Source organism: Schistocerca gregaria, chromosome 1 (genome assembly GCF_023897955.1).
Source record: "Schistocerca gregaria isolate iqSchGreg1 chromosome 1, iqSchGreg1.2, whole genome shotgun sequence".
Classification (NCBI taxonomy): domain Eukaryota; kingdom Metazoa; phylum Arthropoda; class Insecta; order Orthoptera; family Acrididae; genus Schistocerca; species Schistocerca gregaria.
Window position 1 is genome coordinate 101,085,274 of NC_064920.1, and position 23,336 is coordinate 101,108,609.

Below are 23,336 nucleotides of genomic sequence, written 5' to 3' on the forward strand. Positions count from 1 at the left end.
CCAGTCTGCATTAGAGATTTCGACGAGATCTTTTGCTGGCTGGACATGTTGCCAAGGCTGCTATAGGTGCTTGCTTTTGCCGAGAGTCTGTACTACTATCAGTACAGAGAGCGCTATACTGCTTGAGAGTACCGTACTGACAGTACTCAGCTGTTTCTTCTCATCTTGTTGACATGTTGTGACCACACTACTTTCTTCTACCGACATTTCGTGAACATACCAAACAGCAAGTTACAAATAAAATTTCAGTACTACTTTTAGTACGTACAGCGAATTTATGGCAGCACTCTTGAAGACACAAATATTGTCGGCGGAAAATTGCAAGTTTGGTGCGATAGAGAAATGACGCGAACTAAATACAATGTGCCATTTTCCCGGATTACTTGAAGAATACGTGTAAGATTGATTTTTACTTTAAATATTACACAAAAATGGTTCCGTCTGTATTCCTGTCGTATTACAAGATTTATTAGCTGTTCCATGATAGAAGTACACTCTTTTTCCATAACTGGTTGTGTTCAATTAATAGAAGCCCGCTGTGCTTGGTACATGCCCTAGTTAAGACTACGATAACTTTTGGTCTTCATAGCCGGCCTACTACAAGCGTATCTGAAAACTGTCATGTTGTCAAGCATCGTCAAGTGATTATTCGTCATCGCTTCTCAGCAGCACAGATTTCAGATCCTTTTGAAAATGACCTATCCTGAAAGTATTTGTCTGTGTTATTGTGCGCAAGTTAAACGTGAATGATAAACAAGGCAAACAAGAACAGGACTGAGGCTTTTGAACTATGCTGCTACAAGCTTTTTGGTCTGTTTTAATTCCATGTTTTCTCTAGACTGAATAAATTCAAGCAGACAGTAATTCCAAATGCAGATAAAAAAGGACACGTACGTAAATGGAACCATGAAAATACGTAACAGGTCACGTGTATGAACCATCTAACATGGGACATCATAGGAAAATTATTAAAATAAGCATTTCAACTGAAACAATGGTAAAAACAAGTACAACAGCTGCAAAAGTCACTGCAGAGCTGAATGCTACACTTGCTAATCCTGTCAGCACTAAAAAACAAGACGAAAGAAGCTCCATAAACAGGGAATTACGGGGCGAGTTGGAAATCCAGAACCAATCATCAGTGACGCAAATACTGGTCTCTTGAAATCGTAGAATCGAAGCCATAAAACTTTGACTATGGAGCAATGGAGGAAGTCATTTGGTCGTATGAGTCTTGTTTCACATGGTTTCCGACTCACATCCATTCCAAGGTACAGTACGTTTTCCCCAACGATGAGGCTGTAATCCGAGACGGCAGGGGCCACTCTTCAAATACTTCATATCGTCCAGAACTGGTACTGTGCGCATAAGGATGGAGTGTCACATCCCCGCTGGCCATTACAGTCCGCAGATCTCAGTATTACAGAGCCGTTGTGGTCTGCTTTGTGGAGAAGGGTCAGTGATCGCTATCCACCTTCACTATCATTACCTGAACCTGTAACAATTTTTCAGAATAATGGTATAAGATATCTTTGAAAACAATTCAGAATTTGTATTTGTATATTCCCAGACGAAAGGAAGCTCTTTTGAATGCAACCGGCTTTCTTACATCATATTAGGCATGGTAATGTGATGTGTTTTTCGTGTATCCATATTTTTGTATGCCCCCTTTATTTGGTCTTGATCTTTTCACAAACACAGGTACCAGGAAGGTAACTGAGTAGAAATATTGGGTAGCAGAACAAATACTTTAGTTTATCGACGAATGAAGGAAATAAAAAAAGTTCAGAAAAGTTCAAGAATGCAGGAATTTCTCACTTGGGAATGAAGTTAGCATAAAATGGGGGACTCCAAGGCGAAATGGCTGCAAGTAAAGAAAAAACTTATTGATCGAAGGACTGATTCTACGAAACAGAAAAGCGCAAACAATCTTCGTTGACAGTTAATGTAAAGACATCAGCTTTAACACGAGAGTAGCAATACCACAGTTAACCGCAGAAGAGAGAGCATATAGGCTGAAAGAGGACACGGAAGTACTCTGACAGTGGGAGGCTTGATTGGTGATTGAGAAAGGAACATGACTCCGTATGAAAGACATAGACGGTCCAGTTTTATGGTCAGAGGTTTATAGAGTTTTCGATGACTGGCAATCACATATGGTTCAGGGATAGATACCACTACTTCGGAGTTTCGTAAGTCACTGGGGTAAATACCAACTAACGGTCATACAACCAAACTGTCGGAAAAATATTTTTCACACAGCCTATTTAGGCAGCAAGAGGCAGGTAATTACGAAAACTACCGACTGTCAGCTTTTCGGCTAATGTATGCAGTTGTCACTTCCTTAGTGGATTCAGAAGCGAGAAGCAGATGCGGTTCATGAACAGAGAATTCATATAATGATTTATTCTATACCTAACATCAAATATTAAATGTAATACTTAAGTTAGTTTGCTTTAGTTGCAACGCCAGTTAGTAATAGTAGATTTTAAGATTGAAATATATACAGTTACAATGATTTACAATTCAGTTAGTCTTCGATACAATGACTATTCCGCAGATGACGAGCCCTGACCGCTGTGAAAGTCCGTAAATATTATGAATTAGCAAACACATAAAATGGACTCTGTGCATAAATGTTTGAACATAGGTCGATTCGCCACTGGAGTGGCCTCCCTGAGGGGAGGCTTGTATCTCACAAGGGAACAGCCCCTTCGCACCCCTTCAGATTTAGTGGTAAGATAGCCCAGTGGATATCCCGTCAAAAACTGAACAGAGATCAAGCATGAAAACAGGAAGAAGGTGTATTGAAATCTGAAAAACGATAGAAAATCAAAGCACTGAACGGTCCAATCGCGACACGTCCATGATGGATGATGGTACTGCTGCCGTGGTGTGGTTATGTGTTTACCCTGTTGGCTTGCAACGCAAGAGATCCGTGCTAAAATCTCCCTTGTCGCCCATATTTTTTTACAACATTATAACGCGTCCGCCCGGTTCTCGACGTGACTCTTCGTTTTATTCAAATTTGTGTCTGTGTCGTGATGTATCGTCCGTTTGCAACAACGAAGTGTAAGAAAGGGCCTCCGGACGTACGTTCCTCGTATTTGTTCTATACAGGTATCTCACGTTATGACTCTTTCGTTCCGTTTCGGAAGTTCAGACTCTTTTAGTTCCTTTGTTGAAATATGGTTCACCGAAGCACAGTCGTTGTTTTCTATCCTGTGAGAGGTCAGTGCTGCGTCTCGCTTTCTCTCACTGTTCACCACGGTTACTTGCGAGAGTAATATATTCTTGCCAACTGCCTTGCCGCAGTGGTAACACCGGTTCCCGTCAGATCACCGTAGTTAAGCGCTGTCGGGCTGGGCTAGCACTTGGGTGGGTGACCGTCCAGTCTGCCTAGCGCTGTTGGCAAGCGAGGTGCACTCAGCCCTTGTGAGGCAAACTGTGGAGCTACTTGACTGAGATGTAGCGACTCCGGTCTCGTAAACTGACATTGTATGTGTATATTGTATGTTAACCGGGGACCTAGAAACGACGGAGAGGCTCCGTCCCCGCCGCAGCCGCAGTGGTCCACAACCCCACGACGACTACTCCAGTCCACTTCACCCCTCCGCTGCCCCACACCGAACCCAGGGTTATTGTACGGTTCGTCCCCCGGTGGAACCCCCAGGGAACGTCTCGCACCAGACGAGTGTAACCGCTATGTTTTCGTGGTAGAGTAATGGTGGTGTACGCGTACGTGGACAACTTGTTTGCGCAATCATCGACGTAGGTGAAATAAGGGAAACAGCACGCATTCGCCTAGGCAGATGGAAAACCGCCTAAAAACCATCCACAGACTGGCCGGCTCACCGGACCTCGACACAAATTTGGCGGGCGGATTCGTGCCGGAGACCAGGTACTCCTTCCCACCCGGAAAGCCGTGCGTTAGACCGCACGACCAACCGGGTGGGCGTAAACTGACATACGCCCGAGAGAGCGGTGTGCTGAACACACACCCCTCCATATCCACATCCAGTGACGCCTGTTGACTGAGGATGACACGGTGGCCGGTCGGTACCGTTGGGCATACCAAGGTCTGTTCGGATGGAGTTTAGTTTTAGTTTTAGTATTATATTCTTACCACGTGACTGATATTCAGAAGGAGAACAGATTCATCACCGACCAGACGGAACGTTTACAATTTTGTGACGAAAAAAAGGTGAGTAAGGAAAATTTAAATGCGGATCTTCCGCTAAGTAGTCCAACATCTTGACGACACAGTCACGACGCAATGGATGTTGCAGTGTCTAGATATTGCACATCGTGATCTTGGACCAGTCACTGTTTCAACTTTTCTTCCTTTTTCACAGTTCTGTGGTGTCAGCGCCAGACACCACATTTTCTGGGTGGTAGTCTTTAAATCGGCCGCGGTCCGTTAGTATACGTCGGACTCACGTGTCTCCACTGTCAGTCATTGCAGACCGAGTGCCGCCAGACGGCACGTCTAGTCTAGAGAGACTCCCTATCACTCGTCCCAATTGTACAGCCGACTTTGCTAGCAATCGTTCACTGTCTACATAAGCTCTCATTTCCCAGTTGTACAGCCGACTTTGCTAGCGATGGTTCACTGTCTACATACGCTCTCATTTGCAGAGACGACAGTTTAGCATAGCCTTCAGCTACGTCATTTGCTACGACCTAGCAAGGCGCCATATTCAGTAATTAGAATATTGTGAATTATGTACCGTCAAGAGCGACGATCATCATTAATGGATTAAAGTTAAGTATCAAACTAATTACGTACGCTTTCTGAATTCTAATTCCTTGTCATGTTCCAGACCTCACGTCAGTATAGTTTTTAACTTCTCGCGCAACCGTGCGTGCATTTCGGCCTCCTCTAGTAACACGGTGTTGGCTCTTCTGCCAATCCAACAAGTTCAGTGCACGTTCTACCTGTTTCCATGCTTAATCTGAGTCCAGCTATATACGGGCTCTCCACTGGGCCATCTTACCACTAAATCTGAGGGGCGCGCGACGGGGAACTTCCCTTGTCAGTGCCGGCGGCGCGAGGGTTTATGGCGACGCCCTCATGCCTCGGTGGTGGCTGTGGAGCCACGTCGCCGTGACTGGTGAGGTGCGTGTTTCAAAGTGCGGCCGACTGGATAGGGCGCAGGTACCACACATCCAGGGTGCTGATAAGCATATCATGCAGAAGAATGGAAAAGAGATGTGGATCTGTTTCATGAGAACCATATTGTGTTTCAGAAAGGTAAAGGCACCAGGGAGGCAGTCCTGATGCACTTGAGAACTGAAGCCAACTGAAGAAAATTAAAAAGGAACGCGTCGACAGGATTAGTCAACAAGGAAAAAGAACTCCAATATGCAAAATGGGGCAAGATATTCTGAATTCTGAGAGACGCAGGTTTAGTCTGAAGCGTAACATGGATTTTATACAGCATGTGCAAGAAGGAACAGGGAACAATAATAATGGAAGACCAAGAAAGAAGCTGTGACATTAAGAAGTGTACAACATGAGGAATATCAGTGATAGGATTCGCCCTCGCCCGTCGTTGTGACCGAGCGGTTCTAGGCGCTACAGTCCGGAACCGCGCTGCTGCTACGGTCCCAGGTTCGAATCCTTCCTCCTGCATGGATGTGTGTGATGTGCTTAGATTAGTTAGGTTTAAATAGTTCTTAGTGTTCTTAGGTCTAGTGACCTTAGATGTTAAGTCCCATAGTGCTTAGAGTCAATTGAACTATTTGTTTTTATTCGCCCACAGTGAAAGTATAGCAGAACTGCGGACTGTACTGAATAGAATGAATATTTCAGTGAGTACAGAATATGGGTAGAGAGCAAAACGAAGGAAGATGAAAGTAATGAGGAGTATCACAAATGAAAATAGTGATAAACTAAACAACGAAGTGATAAACAACGAAGTAAACTAAGTTAAGAAGCTCTCTTTTGGAAGCAAAATAACAAGCCACGGACGAACAAGCAGGACATAGAAGATAGAGCAGAGGTCACAGTAAACGCTGACATTGGCAGTATTAGCGCTGTGGAATCACTGAGGATTTTCCCGGGCTGCTAGTATCAAAAAAGAGGAAGAAAATTTCTGAGAAAATACGTTTCGAGCGTAGCATTGTATTATAGCCAATCACAAACTGTGGGAATACCGAAATAGAACAGAACCGAAGGCTTTTAGCTGTAGTGCTAGATAAGGGTGTTCAAAATCAGATAAGGAATGAGGTGGTTCTCCACAGAACCGACGAAGAAAGTAACAAATGGAAAGGACTGACAATAAGAAGGGACATTCTTGTGGGAAATGGTAGCTAAACAGGGAATAACTTCCAAGGGAACTGTAGAGAGTAAGAAAGAGATTCGAATATGTGCTAAGAATAATTGAGCACACAGGTTGCAAATGCGAATCTGAGGTGGAGCTTGTCACAAGAGAAGAATTAGTGGCCCGCCACATCGAGCCGATCAGAATACTGATGACACAGAAAAAATTAACAGAAAAATAAGCTAACATTAGTGCAGGCGATGAGAAACATTCGAGACTTTACTAGCTGTGGTATCTCATGTACAGATACGTTTCGCCGGCACTTAGCCTGTAACAGCGCGCAGAACAACACCACTAAAAGCGACAAGGTGTGTATCGAGGGACCTAACGAGATTCGCAGTGGCGCCCAGTAGCCTTACTGGGGAGGGCAGGGGCGCTAACGACCCACTTGCGTGTCTGCAACACCTACAAAGACCACTTCTTCCTAAATGTTTTCTTTTCTTGTTCTCTGGGAAGGAGCTTCTCTACTTTGTTGAAGGTTACTTTCTTCCAACACACGAGAGTAGATAATGATAATTTCTATCCGTGACAACCAGGTAATTTTTGCGCCAAGATCAGTGAGGCTATATTTCTTCACAGTTGTGACGTGTAACTTTTGGTGGTTATTGGCAGGCCCTAGCGCTTTGATTATTGAGTTGTTCCAGCTATACAGCTAGTTTCCCCAATCAGTGCTATGGACTGACCAGTTTTGTTCAGAAAGCTGACTTACCTTCTGCTGTTTTGCGTCTCCAGTCTTTGTATTAGAATGAGGCCTCTTGATAAAATCTCGATATATCGAGACTTTCTTCCAAACAACGATTACATTTATCGGCGAATTACGAATACACCGGTAATCGCTATATCTATACGAAACGAACATACCGAGGCCCGATATTTTTGTTTTACATTACTGTTTTTCACGATTTTCGCTAAATATTTGAAACAGTTTTTTTGAAATTATAGTAGAACATAATTTCACTTTCACTTCTTGAACAAATCTTTCTACGTTCTGAGTTTTCAACACGTCGAGCGTTTTCCTTCAACTGTCTTAAGCAAGTACAGGTCGCACAAATATGAAGTTCGATTGTACTTGGGTAACAAGATTTCCTTTCCGATCTGCCAATCTGAAGAAACAATTTTTAACGCACCCAGTCTGCATTTTCTTCACATCAACATTCTTCGGAAACAGTTGGATAAAATGACGAACAAAAATTTAAGTCACAAGATTAACCTTTGAAGTGGGCGGAGAAGTGTGAAGGGAAATGTTAATGTGATAGGCGTTCGGCGCTACCGACAGAAACTGCCGAGTTTACCTTCACCATGCAATTTTGACACTACACCTACTAGGCCACTGGCTTTGGCAAAAATGAAAAAAAGCAGGGAAATCCACATAAAGTGTTCTGGACAAATCCGATATGTGACGAAACCGAACAACGGACCCGTCGGACACCTTTTATTGTGCCACTTACCAATGCAGTTACCAATGTCAGAAAAATGTTATCGTCAACCGTGAACGTGCATCTTTTTTTTTGTTCCTTCTTCAATGGGGGATAAGCAGTCTGCTAGCTTGTTGATGTACAGAATATCTAATAGTAAGCCATTACTTAAGTGTACAACTCTAAATTCGGCACTATACTTACAATCAGCACCCAATAGTTTTATAGGCCGGTACATCGATACTTTTCCGGCGGTATGTAGATGTATCGAAACTGTTTCGATTAATCGATAGTCACTTACGGTGCGTCATTGAATATCGATATATTGCATTACTGATATTCCTCAAAATGTCAACAGTCCTAATTGCAATATACTTCTTCAGTCCAACAAGTTTCAAGACGGGATTAATAAAAACAGAAGACAAAAGTTAACATTCTAGGTTTAATATTTCAAATGCTCTACATAGTACAACGCTAAAGACTTTCATACAACTATGTGAAACTGTGAGAAAAGTCTCTCTTTGAAATGTAGTTCAACGTCACGTTGCCTGCAGTGTCAATTAGGTCGTTAACGTGCTGAATTTTCATAGACATGTCTGAGCTTTGCCGTTTTGTGATCGGTGCATCCTGATAACACAAAATCTCGTCAGTCATGACTACTTTTTTTACTGAAAACAATTGTTCCGTTTTGCATTTCAATCAAGTCACGGCACACATGGTTTTTTTTCGGGAGTTAAGGTGTGCAGGACAACCTTTGCAAAGACTTTTCTCTTACTCAAAACATTTTGGAGAATTTCTTGAACACCTGATTTTGAAATGTTACTCAGTTTTGATATGTGACACCTCACAAGTGCCAGCTCGATTATATATATACTGTTTATAGTTGTTAGTTCAGGCTGACACCGTTGTCACTACACTGTTGCTTGTACCCCAGGAATAGCGTCACGGTCGCAGTTTTTGGATTGGCAGTGTGAACTTTATCCAGGGGTGTATACTACGATTTATAAAACCGTACAATCAAGCATTTCATGTAACGTAAATGAGAACTAGTCGGAACACCTCCGTAAAGGGGAGAGAGAGAAACATACAGTATGTCTACTGACTTGACTTTGATCTAAGGCTTCTACTATTCAAGCCCCAACAGTATTTTTCTATCTTTGTGGGCACTTTATGCCACTTTCGTAAAAGCTGTATACAGCATCTCAATACTTATTCCGATTGGTAGGTGACACTTGGATTTTCATGTTGTGTTTTGGAATACATCTGCTATTGTAAAATATATAGTACGTACTTGAGCATTTTGGGTTCCATTATTTACCATGTTGCATATAGCTATTCCTAAACATTAACGGATCTTGTTGAGTTTTATGATTGAGTAGGAAATTTGGAGTTTGGTGTGCTTACCATCCGGTTGTGGAACTATTCAGTGATCTTCTAGAGAATTCAAACTATCCACGGTATGCTTAATTCTGCTCCAATAAAAGGCTCCACTTGGACCCTGACGGATAAGACAAGGTCAGTTCACGCTAGTACATATCTGAGGCCAGTAAAGCATGAAAATCGTTAATTGCACTGCACGAAATGGCTAAAAATAATTTCAAACATTCCTTTACCACTTGATTCAAGTGTTGGAAAAACAGACGAATCCACAGTGAGAAACAACCAGTGAGTGTTAATGGTTGCTGAAACGCTTCCACGCCAGTTCCATGGTTTGTTGCATTTGTGGAACTGCAATTAATCAGCTGTGTGACAGAAGACAGGCAGACTCGTCTCATGCTGGAATGGCCGGCCGAGTGCAACGTGGATTGAAACCCGTCGTCTGCGAATCGATATCTATCCGGATTGCACTTCTATCCAACTCCCGAAATTTTGTTTCATTTATTTAATTTTACCCATGAACTACAAGTTTAACAGCACTTGTAATAGGAAGCCATTCCTCTTATAATGCTTAACTCTAAGTTGTATTTCATAATATTTTAAATTTATTACAGCCTTTTTTATGATGCAGACCATTCTTCTTTCTTTCTATTTTGTCTGCAATCTGTGAAATATTGCGAAGTTCTTAGTCCAGACTGTACTGTCGAAGGCTGCCCCGAGGGGTAAGAATGACTGAAAAGTATCCTGATGGTCTTCGGTTGTCTTGCATTGTAATCCGCAAAGTCATAAAAGTGAATGAAATGTTTATTTAGTTTAATACAAAATCCAACGTACTGTGTGTCGCCGGCGACGGCTCGCCAGACATGAGACACTAATCAAAGTAGCGAGGTGAAGACAATGACCTTGAGCCAAGAAAATCTAAGCAAGTTTTAACTACCGAAAAGTTTACTTTGCCAAAGTGAGGCTCTAGGATGTTGATACTGTGTACCAGGCTACAGGTGTGGCCAGTTCTCTTCCTTCAGTCACTCGAAGGCGACTCACGGACTGCTTAGACTGTCAACTTACATGGCGGATTGAAGAGCTCCTTACGCAGCCTTTTTTCACACTATCGCTGCTGCTTGCGCTGACATGGTTGTGCCTTGGTTGTTCTGTGGCCGCTTATGATTACGTTCATGCAGTGGAGAAATCTGAAGTCGTTAAAGTGGCTGGAGTTAGAGAGGGACGTTTGGATTACCGCCTTAGAGGAATGGCTCTGAGCATTATGGGACTTAACATCTTAGGTCATCAGTCCCCTAGAACGTAGAACTACTTAAATCTAATTAACCTAAGGATATCACATACATCCATGCCCGAGGCAGGATTCGAACCTGCGACCGTAGCAATCCTGCGGTTGCGGACTGAAGCGCCTAGAACCGCACGGCCACCGCGGCCGGCGCACCTTAGAGGATCGAGGTAGGTACGAGAGTTATTGAGATTAGTGGTTAACGGTAAGCCATTTCTCTATTTAAACCGGAAGTGAGAGATGGTTAATTGTCCATAATGATAGCTGCAAAGATTCTAAGATTGGTGGCAACTGTGGAAACAGAAGAGTCGTAATGTCATTGGACAAATCGACGTAGGGAAGCGATTTCGATGGCAATGAAACGGCGTGCCGCGAGCTGTAGTAGCGTACTGGGGACGACAGGAATCAGTAACGATGACGAAACCGGAGATGAACGTTAGGTCATAAGCAAATGAAGTCTTCGAAGAATTTGGTAATAAAAGCTAGATGTACATTCCTGACACTATGAAGAATGAACTGCAAATTGTAGTGAGCAACGATCGACACTAAGCAGAAGACAATGACAACAATTTAGTCACTAACTGGAAAGCGATTTTCTTTCATTGTTTACATTTCTACGTAGAAGGTGAAGAGGCAGTGGCCATGTTTCTGTTTTATGCCTTTGAATAAAACGTTAAAACTTCCATAAAAAGGTATTAATCACAAGGATAGCGATAACCTTAAACTACTATGCAGGTACTGATGTACGTAGATTTCTGTAATGTAACATTTTCTGCGTGAAGATTGAGATATAAATAAGATTTCTAAGGAATATATATATCGTAAGCTACGGCATGAATAACAGCTGGTTTCAAGAGATAGGATACATGGGGTTAGGAGGAGCCCAGGATTTCGGTATTGCATGAAGAAGATTGAATTTTCGTTTCATTAAGAATAAAAGATATAAGTTACAGTTGAGTGAATGAGTCGGAACGTTTTAGAAGTCTGGAAGAAGAAGTAGGTATAAAATATTCTGGGATAGGAGTGCGTCGAGATGTGTGGAAGATTGTAGGTGACAGCATACAGTGGAGTGTTGACATTCGATGTTGCGGAAGATTTAGGACTAATGAAGCTATTCCAAATAAATGAGGAGGTGTGGAACAGGTAACAGTTGGAAGAGGATAATCTGTTATAGAAAGCGCGGTGGAATGCACGATGCTAAAGGTAGTGGTAAGACTAAGCAGAGATGGAAACCCAAAGTATATATAAGTTAATACATAAAATGGCTTTGACAAGACAGGCTCCTGAGGTACACGGGCAGTTGTGTGGAAAATGCAGATGTGGCTGTTCCACATTGATATAATGGATCAAGGATTACTTAGAAGGAAGTCCATAAGTGATTTCTCATAGAATACTTCTGACTAGCTGCCAGAAAATCCATCCTCCGGACGTACATATTTATGTGGACGCATAAGAGATACGCGTAGAGTATAAGAGAAACATAGTCGATCTTTCGAAACGAGAGTCGTTAGAAGTAGAAAGTAACTTAGAGACAGAAACGCATGTATAGGAATAAATCTGACAATCTACAGTTCAAGATTTAAAGTCGAGAATTAGGGAAAAATTTTTAGGAAACGCGAACAATAGAAAACTTCTTGAAAGTCGATGGGTTCTCTATCAACCGTTCGCTTATTACCCATAGTTGCAAAGTTTAGTGAAGTGTAGGAACATGTTGTTGTTGTGGTCTTCAGTCCAAAGACTTGTCTGATGCAGTTCTCCATGCTACTCTATCCCGTGCAAGCCTCTTCATCTCCGAATAACTACTGCAACCCACGTCCTGCTGAAGCCGCTTGCTGTATTCATCTCTTGGCCTCTCTCTACGATTTTTGCCCGCAGCACCACCCTCAAATAATAAACTTGTGATCCCTTGATGTCTCAGAATGTGTTCTCTCAACCGATCCCTTCTTTTATTCAAGTTGTGCCACAAATTTCTCCGCAATACTATTCAATGCCTCCACATTAGTTAAGTTATTTACCCATCCACTCTTCAGCAATCCTCTGTTGCACCACATTACGGAAGCTTCTGTTCTCATGTTAGCTTAAGTGTTTATCGTCGCCGGCCGCGGTGGCCGAGTGGTTCTAGATGCTCAGTCCGGAACCGCGCGACTGCTACAGTCGCAGGCTCGAATCCTGCCTCGGACATGGGTGTGTGTGATGTCCTTAGGTTTAAGTAAATCTGAGTTCAAGGGGACTGATGACCACAGATGTGAAGTGCCATAGTGCTCAGAGCCATTTGAACCATTTTGTTATCGTCTACGTTTTCTTCTATACATGGCTACACTCTGGTTCATGGTGTGGGTTCCTGTTGTCATGTCCCAGTTCATGAACACAGGCAACGTATGAGTGGCCAAGTAAGTGGTCCTGACAGCCGGGACACCAGTTACTTTGGAATAAGCCTGGGCATCTCGGACATATTCTGAGTCGTGATCACCTTTGTGCTCAGACGGCGAAGACTATCAAACCCACCGCATACTCCCTCAAGCGTTAGGGGTAAAACTCAATGGGAGCTGGGGCAAGAAAGGTTAGCAACCTGCTTCTCTGGTACTTTAAATATGATGCTGGTAACAGTCAGAGCAAAATTCCTCGGACTTTTGGAGGTGACGGAGTCCCACCTCTAATTGACAAACCAGAGACTCCTAACATACGATGCGGCAAACGAATGGTAACGAGATGGGGAGCTATTAATATCAATGGGGGCTACTCTGGGAAGGAGGTAGAGCTGGCAGAGGCTGCAAGTAAGCTGCGGTTGGACGTTTTAGCTGTTAGTGACATCTGGGTAAAGGGTGAGAAAGAAGAGGAAGTGGGAGAATGCAGGGTATACTTGTCAGGAGTCAAAGCAGGAATAGCACATTGAGGTGTAGGGTTTTACATCAGGAAAGAAATGGAACCCAGAGTAGTTGCAGTAAGGTATATAAACGAAAGACTGATGTGGACAGATTTGACAGTGGCTAGATAGTTTAATTAATTTCTGTGGGTGTTTTTGGGTACTTGCATTGTTTATTTCATATATTTCGGGCGTATTATAGTATTTGAGGGTTGTAGCATCGCGCCTTAGTACCTGAATAGTGCAAATTCGCGTAGTCGTCTGTCTTCTGTTTTTGTTGTGAACGGCCAGTGTCGGTTGGCCAGTCAGTGTGCTCCCTGCCGCCGTTGGATAAGCAGCTGCAACAGCAAGCGTATAACCCTAGCTTACTTATTTGTTAGATGGTTTAATTAATTTCTTTGCGTGTTTCTGGGTACTTGCATTGTTTAATTCATATATTTCGGGCGTATTACAGTATTTGACAGTTGTAGCATCGCGCTTTAGTGTTTACTTCGTAGATTCTTATTTAAATTGCGTGTGAGTTTCGTATAGGAGGAGCAATTTCGAGGTTTAGTTACTGTAATCGTAAATTCAGCAGATTGAAGCGCAGTCGTTAGGCATTTGTACAGGTTAGTTGATACATTCTTTGCGTGTTCCGCTTGCGTTATCTAGGAACGGACTCGTGTTTCGGTAATTGTTCTTAAACATCGATTAGAATGGACAGGGACTGCGATTGCTGTGTTCGGATGAGGGCTGACTTGGCATCCCTTCGCTCACAGCTGCAATCGGCGCTGACTTCGGTCGCGCAGCTTGAGGCTGTTGCCAATGGGCACCACTGTGGGGAGCCGTACTCGGGTATCACAGGGATGTCAACCTCGTCCCGTCTGTCCCCAGATCGGTCTGCCGCTGTGGTTGCCCCGGTTGCTGCCCGCAGTGGGGCTGAGCCCTCGCCTGTGGTTGATTGGGAGGTCGTTCCAAGGCGTGGCAGGCAGCGAAAGGCGTCCCCGGAGGCTGATCAGAAAGCCTCCCCGGTGCGTCTGACAAACCGGTTTCAGGCACTGTCTCTGGCTGAGCCAGATGCAGCTGCCTGCCCTGTTTCAGAAGATCATTCTGAGCCTTCAAGGTCCGGGCAATCGCAGAGGGTGGGCTTACTGGTAGTTGGGAGCTCCAATGTTAGGCGCGTAATGGAGCCCCTTAGGGATACGGCGGCTAAGGAGGGGAAGAAATCCAGTGTGCACTCCGTGTGCATTCCGGGAGGAGTCATTCCTGATGTGGAAAGGGTCCTTCCGGAAGAGCGCAGGGTGCAGCCAGCTGCAGGTGGTGGCACATGTCGGCACTAATGACGTGTGTCGCTTTGGATCTGAGGAAATTCTCTCTGGATTCCAGCGGCTATCTGATTTGGTGAAGGCTGCCGGTCTTGCTTACGAGATGAATGCAGAGCTCACCATCTGCAGCATCGTTGACAGAACCGACTGCGGACCTTTGGTGCAGAGCCGGGTGGAGGGTCTGAATCAGAGGCTCAGACGGTTTTGCGAACGTATTGGCTGCAGATTCCTAGACTTGCGCCATAGGGTGATGGGGTTTCGGGTTCCGCTGAATAGATCAGGAGTTCACTACACTCAGCTGGCGGCTACACGGGTAGCGGAGGCTGTGTGGCGTGGACTGGGCGGTTTTTTAGGTTAGAAGGCCTCGGGAAAGTGCGGGATGGGCTGCAATGTCAAAGGGTGCTTGGCAATTACAAGACGTGCTTGGATCAAGGAACAGTCGGAATTTTAGTTGTAAATTGTTGTAGTTGCGCTGGAAAAGTCCCTGAGCTTCAAGCGCTAATAGAAAGCACAGAAGCTGATATCGTTATAGGTACAGAAAGCTGGCTAAAGCCTGAAATAAGTTCTGCAGAAATTTTTACGAAGTCTCAGACGGTGTTCAGGAAAGATAGATTAGGCAGAATTGGTGGTGGAGTGTTGGTGTCTGTCAGTAGTGGTTTATCTTGTAGTGAAGTCGAAGTAGATACTCCGTGCGAATTGGTGTGGGTGGAGGTTATACTTAACAGCCGAATTAAGTTAATAATTGGCTCCTTCTACCGACCCCCAGACTCCGATGATACAGTTGCGGAACAGTTCAGAGAAAGTTTGAGTCTCGTAACAAATAAATACCCCACTCATACGGTTATAGTTGGTGGGGACTTCAACCTACCCTCGGTATGTTGGCAAAAATACTTGTTCAAAACCGGTGGTAGGCAGGAAACGTCTTTCGAGATTGTCCTAAATGCATTCTCCGAAAATTATTTCGAGCAGTTAGTCCACGAACCCACGCGAATTGTAAATGGTTGCGAAAACACACTTGACCTCTTGGCCACAAACAATCCAGAGCTGATAGAGAGCATCATGACTGATACAGGGATTAGTGATCACAAGGTCATTGTAGCTAGGCTCCATACCATTTATTCCAAATCCATCAGAAACAAACGCAAAATAATTTTATTTAAAAAAAGCGGATAAAGTGCCACTAGAAGCCTTCCTAAAAGACAATTTCCATTCCTTCCGAACTGACTATGCGAATGTAGACGAGATGTGGCTCAAATTCAAAGATATAGTAGCAACAGCAATTGAGATATTCATACCTCATAAATTGGTAAGAGATGGAACGGATCCCCCGTGGTATACAAAAAAGGTCCGAACGCTGTTGCAGAGGCAACGGAAAAAGCATGCGAAGTTCAGAAGAACGCGAAATCCTGAAGATGGGCTAAAATTTACAGACGCGCGAAATTTGGCACGTACTTCGATGCGAGATGCCTTTAATAGATTCCACAACGAAACATTGTCTCGAAATTTGGTAGAAAATCCGAAGAAATTCTGGTCGTATGTAAAGTACACAAGCGGCAAGACGCAGTCAATACCTTCGCTGCGCAGTGCCGATGGTACTGTTATCGACGACTGTGCCGCTAAAGCGGAGTTATTGAACGCAGTTTTCCGAAATTCCTTCACCAGGGAAGACGAATGGAATATTCCAGAATTTGAAACACGAACATCTGCTAGCGTGAGTTCCTTAGAAGTTGATACCTTAGGGGTTGCGAAGCAACTCAAATCGCTTGACACGGGCAAGTCTTCAGGTCCAGATTGTATACCGATTAGGTTCCTTTCAGATTACGCTGATACTATAGCTCCCTACTTAGCACTCATATACAACCGCTCGCTCACCGATAGATCTGTACCTACAGATTGGAAAATTGCGCAGGTCGCACCAGTGTTCAAGAAGGGTAGTAGGAGTAATCCATTTAACTACAGACCTATATCATTGACGTCGGTTTTCAGTAGGGTTTTGGAGCATATACAGTATTCGAACGTTATGAATCACCTCGAAGGGAACGATCTATTGACACGTAATCAGCATGGCTTCAGAAAACATCGCTCTTGTGCAACGCAGCTAGCTCTTTATTCGCACGAAGTAATGGCCGCTATCGACAGGGGATCTCAAGTTGATTCCGTATTTCTAGATTTCCGGAAAGCTTTTGACACCGTTCCTCACAAGCGACTTCTAATCAAGCTGCGAAGCTATGGGGTATCGTCTCAGTTGTGCGACTGGATTCGTGATTTCCTGTCGGGAAGGTCGCAGTTCGTAGTAATAGACGGCAAATCATCGAGTAAAACTGAAGTGATATCAGGTGTTCCCCAGGGAAGCGTCCTGGGACCTCTACTGTTCCTGATCTATATAAATGACCTGGGTGACAATCTGAGCAGTTCTCTTAGACTGTTCGCAGATGATGCTGTAATTTACCGTCTAGTAAGGTCATCCGAAGACCAGTATCAGCTGCAAAGCGATTTAGAATAGATTGCTGTATGGTGTGTCAGGTGGCAGTTGACGCTAAATAACGAAAAGTGTGAGATGATCCACATGAGTTCCAAAAGAAATCCGTTGGAATTCGATTACTCGATAAATAGTACAATTCTCAAGGCTGTCAATTCAACTAAGTACCTGGGTGTTAAAATTACGAACAACTTCAGTTGGAAGGACCACATAGATAATATTGTCGGGAAGGCGAGCCAAAGGTTGCGTTTCATTGGCAGGACACTTAGAAGATGCAACAAGTCCACTAAAGAGACAGCTTACACTACACTCGTTCGTCCTCTGTTAGAATGTTGCTGCGCCGTGTGGGATCCTTACCAGGTGGGATTGACGGAGGACACCGAGAGGGTGCAAAGAAGGGCAGCTCGTTTTGTATTATCGCGTTATAGGGGAGAGAGTGTGGCAGATATGATACACGAGTTGGGATGGAAGTCATTACAGCATAGACGTTTTTCGTCGCGGCGAGACCTTTTTACGAAATTTCAGTCACCAACTTTCTCTTCCGAATGCGAAAATATTTTGTTCAGTCCAACCTACATAGGTAGGAATGATCATCAAAATAAAATAAGAGAAATCAGAGCTCTAACAGAAAGGTTTAGGTGTTCGTTTTTCCCGCGAGCTTTTCGGGAGTGGAGTGGTACAGAGATAGTATGATTGTGGTTCGATGAACCCTCAGCCAAGCACTTAAATGTGAATTGCAGAGTAGTCATGTAGACATGTAGATGTAGCAAGAAAATTAGGATTGTGTTAATATATTCACACTGTGAAGGGACAGATCAAGATAAGATGGATAGTTTTTATGATGCACTCAGTGATGTAGTTTTTAGAGTAAAGGACAAGGACAGTGTTCTGCTCATGGATGATTTTAATGCCAGGATTGGAAATCGAACAGCAGGGTATAGAAAGGTTATGGGTAAATCTGGAGATTATATGGAGGCCAACAGGAACGGGAAACAACTCTTGGATTTCTGTGCCAGTATGGGCTTAGTAACCACAAACTCCTTTTTTAAACAAAAGAACATTCACCTGCATACTTGGGAAGGCAGAGGAACCAGATCTGTTATTGACTATATAATAACAGATCAGGAAATCAGGAAGGCTGCGAAGAACACACGTGTATTCAGAGGATTCTTTGATGACACCTATCACTATTTAATCTGCAATGAAATTGGTATTGTGAAGCCGAAAGTGCAGAATGTAGGAGGATAAGAGTGGAGAAACTTCAGGATAAGGAAATCAGGCACAAGTACATAACACTGATCTCGGAAAGGTACCAGTTTGTTGAATATAGTCAATTACAGTCACTGGAAAAGGAATGGACAAAGTACAGGGACATAGTACTAGAAGTGGCTAAAGAATGTCTTGGAACAGTAGTGTGTAAAGGTAGGATGAAGCAAACAGCTTGGTGGAATCACACAGTCAAGGCAGCCTGTAAAAGGAAAAAGAAGGCGTATCAAAAATGGCTACATACTAGAACACAGGTAGACAGAGAAAGTTATGTTGAAGAAAGAAACAAAGCCAAACAGATAATTGCAGCATCCAAGAAGAAGTCTTGGGCAGACTTCGGAAACAGTTTGGAGACTTTGGGTCAAGCTTCTGGAAAACCATTCTGGAGTGTAATTAGCAGTCTTCGAAAGGGGGGTAAGAAGAAAATGACACGTATTTTGGTCAGGTCAGGATAATTGCTGGTGAATCCTGTTGATGCCTTGGGCAGATAGAGGGAATATTTTGAAGAGTTGCTCAATGTAGGTGAAAATACGATCAGTAATGTTTCAGATTTCGATGTTCAATGGGATAGGAATGATGATGGAAATAGGATCACATTTGAAGAAGTGGAGAAATTGGTCAATAAATTGCAGTGCAATAAAGTGGATGGGGTGGAGGAAGTTAAGTCGGAACTCATCAAATACAGTGGAATGTCAGGTCTTAAATGGCTACACAGGATAATTGAAACGGCGTGGGAGTCGGTACAGGTTCCATGACTGGACGAAAGCAGTAATCACACCAATCTTTAAACATGGAAACAGAAAAGATTGTAACAACTACAGAAGTATCTCTTTAATCAGCGTTGTGGATAAAATCTTCTCAGGTATTGTTGAAATGAAAGTGCGAGTATTAGTTGAGGACAAATTGGATGAAACTCAGTGTGGGTTTAGGCCTCTTAGAGGTTGTCAGGACCAGATCTTTAGTTTGCGGCAACTAATGGAGAAGTGTTACGAGTGGAACAGGGAATTGTATCTATGCTTTATAGATCTCGAAAAGGCCGGGTTTCTAGGAGGAAGTTATTGTCTGTTCTACGAGATTATGGAATAGGAGGCAAACTTTTGCAAGCAATTAAAGGTCTTTACATAGATACTCAGGCAGTAGTTAGAGCTGACGGTAAATTAAGCTCATGGTTCAGTGTAGTTTCAGGGGTAAGACAAGGCTGCAACCTGTCTCCACTATTGTTCATATTATTAATGGATCACATGTTGCAAACAATAGACTGGCTGGGTGAGATTAAGATATGTGAACACAAAATAAACAGTCTCGCATATGCGGAAGACTTAGTTTTGATGGCAGATTCGATTGAAAGTTTGCACAGTAATATTTCAGAGCTAGATCAGAAATTTAAGGACTATAGTATGAAGATTAGCATCTCCAAAACGAAAGTAATGTCAGTGAGAATGAAATATAAACGGATCGAGTGGCAAATAGGAGGAACAAAGTTAGAACAGATGGAGGGTTTCAACTACTTAGGATACATATTCTCAGAAGATAGCAACATAGTGAAAGAACTGGAAGCGAGGTGTAGAAAAGCTAATGCAGTGAGCGCTCAGCAACGACCTACTCCCTTCTGAAAGAAGTGTCAGTACCAAGACTAAGTTATCTGTGCACCGTTCAATCTTTCGACCAAGTTTGTTGTATGGGAGCGAAAGCTGGGTGGATTCAGGTTACCTTTTCAATAAGGTTGAGGTTACGGATATTAAAGTAGCTAGGATGATTGCAAGTACTAGTAGATGGGAACAATGGCAGGAGGGTGTCCAAAATGAGGAAATCGAAGAAAAACTGGGAATGAACTCTATAGATGTAGCAGTCAGGATGAACAGGCTAAGATGGTGGAGTCTTGTTACACGCAGAGGAGAAGCAAAGTTATCCAAGAGACTCATGGGTTCAGCAGTAGAGGTTAGGAGGAGTCGGGGTAGAAGGAGGAGAAGGTACATGTATTCGGTTAACAATGATTTTGAAGTAATAGGCTTAACATCAGAAGAGGCACCAATGTTAGTACTGAATAGGGGATCATGGAGGAATTTTATAAGGGGGACTACGCTCTAGACTGGACGCTGAAAGGCATAATCAGTCTTAAATGATGATGATGATGATGGCTACACTACCGACGAATACCATCAAAAAATACCTCCTAACACTAAAATCTATATTTGATTTTTAACAAATTCTTCTTCTGCAGAAAAACATTTCTTGCTGTTGACAGTCTACATTTTAAATCTTCCGTACTTCGCCCATAATCGGTTACTTTGCTGCCAGAATAGCAAAATTCATCTACTGCTTTGTCATGTTTCCTAAACTAATTTCCTCAGCGTAACCTGATTTAATCCGACTAGATTCCATTATCCTTGATTTAATTTTGTTGATGTTATCTTGTTCCGCTCAAATGATCTTCGATCTCTCTGTCAGAATTACAATGGCATCTTCAAATATCAAAATTTTTATTCGTTATTCCTGAGCTTTAATCCCTACTCCAATTTTTCTTTGGTTTCCTTTATTGTTTTCTCAATGTATAGACTGAGTAATATCGGATATAGTCTACAGCCTTGTCTCATTCTCTACTCAACTGGCGCTTCCCTTTCATATCCCTCTACTCTTATAACTGGCGTCTGGTTTCTGTACAAGTGGTACATACTCTTCCGCTTCCTGTTTCTTGTCCCAAATCTTCAGAATTTCAAAGATAGTATTCGAGTGAACACTGTCGACAGCTTTCTCTAAATCTACAAATGCTATAAACGTATCTTCTAAGATAAGTCATAGGGTTAGTACTGCCTCGTGTTCTTGCATTTCTCAGGAATCCAAACTGATCTTACCCGAGGTCGGCTTCTAAAAATTTTGTCCATTCTTCTGTAATAAATCGTGCTGGTATTTTGCAAACATGACATATTAAGCTTTTTATACTGCAGGTTGTTTAAAGGATGGAAGTGAAAATGTGGTTGACTAAATAATATCAATAACATTACAATATTGTGAAAATGTTTACTATTGCCAATCCATAAAATAGATCAATTAAACACATTCCAGCAATAGAAGTCGTAATTTCTGTGAAGACTTTAATGCAATAGTAATCACAGAGTAGATCGTAATAAGAACCCAATAGTCGAAAGTAAATGTCTTTGTAAGATCATTTACTAAATTGTCATAACACCAAGCACAGTATGGTGGCAGTGTGTCTCTCTCTTATACATACGCCGATAAGCGTCGGTACCAGCATTGGTACAATATGATTGTTGGCCCGGATAGCGGCAGTTAAATACTTTTATAAATTACACTAAAGCCTCAAGAAGGTTGACACTCGACCGAGATTTTGAAACTAGCGTACATTACTCTTTGGAAACTGTGAATATCGTCGATTCCTACCAAGCAAGTTGCAGGAAGGCCCCACTTGTACTAAACCTCCAGATATGTCTCACTTTAGGCAGTGACTCGGCAGAGCATGGTGTAAGAAGCGTACGATATGACAGGCCGTGCTTTTCCATCCACATTTTGCAGAGATTACGACAGTCCTTTTTCGGACTATCTTAATGAGACGTCGCGAGGGATTATTTATACCTGTTTAGCCGAGACGCTGACGAAATTTAGGTCTCTCGCAGAAGCAGTATCAACGCCGTCTGGTTCCATGTAAATAGCAATTTTATTCCTGTGATTCTAAGTAATTAATCGCCAAGTTACTTATTCGGAATAATATTCGAAAGGGATGCTATTAAGACTTATTTATTTACTTAACACCATAAATTGATACTATCGTTACAGTTGATAATGATTTAACAGAGAACTAACAATTTCCTGGGAGCATGCTTTTACGACAAGAGATCTAGCACTAGATCGGTGGGCCTGCTGTCGGCAGTTGACGACAATAGTCCGGCGGTCTGTACCTCTTACTGACACTTGTCATATTTCGTAGCAGTTCGTACATTTTCGTTAGCTTTAACATTATTCATGTATTTATTACGGTACACCATTTCTGGCGTTGTCACATTGTTGTAATAAATTATTTACCACCTGTAAGCTTCTCCTATTATCTTCATTGGAAAAGTGAACTTCTGTTAGCAAATATATATTATTAGAAATATATATTAATTACAAATATTTATTATTACCTGCTTAGCGCCATGATAGCTGTGCTTTCTCTACGTACCTCGCTGCGGACGTAAGGGGCGTTCTCCAGTGTAGCCACAGCGACTCATAGCACCGTCCACTGGCAACCCCACTTGGTCCACTGGCTTCATCAGCCAGTGTAGGGACTGACGTCTTACTCAAAGCTGTGTGAGTTCTGCAATACCGCTTTACTCACTGAATGATACAAGATATCTGTAGACGTGTTAAAAACTGTAGAATTCGAATATAAAGAAATAAAATGTGGCCTGAACCTAAAGGATACCTCAAAAATTTCCTGATTTTGTTATTTAAGCGATACCACAGGTAGGAGAAATACACTCCTGGAAATGGAAAAAAGAACACATTGACACCGGTGTGTCAGACCCACCATACTTGCTCCGGACACTGCGAGAGGGCTGTATAAGCAATGATCACACGCACGGCACAGCGGACACACCAGGAACCGCGGTGTTGGCCGTCGAATGGCGCTAGCTGCGCAGCATTTGTGCACCGCCGCCGTCAGTGTCAGCCGGTTTGCCGTGGCATACGGAGCTCCATCGCAGTCTTTAACACTGGTAGCAGGCCGCGACAGCGTGGACGTGAACCGTTGTGCAGTTGATGGACTTTGAGCGAGGGCGTATAGTGGGCATGCTCGAGGCCGGGTGGACGTACCGCCTAATTGCTCAACTCGTGGGGCGTGAGGTCTCCACAGTACATCGATGTTGTCGCCAGTGGTCGGCGGAAAGTGTACGTGCCCGTCGACCTGGGACCGGACCGCAGCGACGCACGGATGCACGCCAAGACCGTAGGATCCTACGCAGTGCCGTAGGGGACCGCACCGCCACTTCCCAGCAAATTAGGGACACTGTTGCTCCTGGGGTATCGGC

At 43.2% G+C, this 23,336-nt stretch overlaps 1 pseudogene; it reads left to right on the forward strand.

Moving 5' to 3' along the window:
* Positions 1–3,296: 3,296 nt before the first annotated feature.
* On the forward strand, positions 3,297–3,414 carry LOC126288578 (5S ribosomal RNA; annotated as a pseudogene).
* Positions 3,415–23,336: the final 19,922 nt, after the last annotated feature.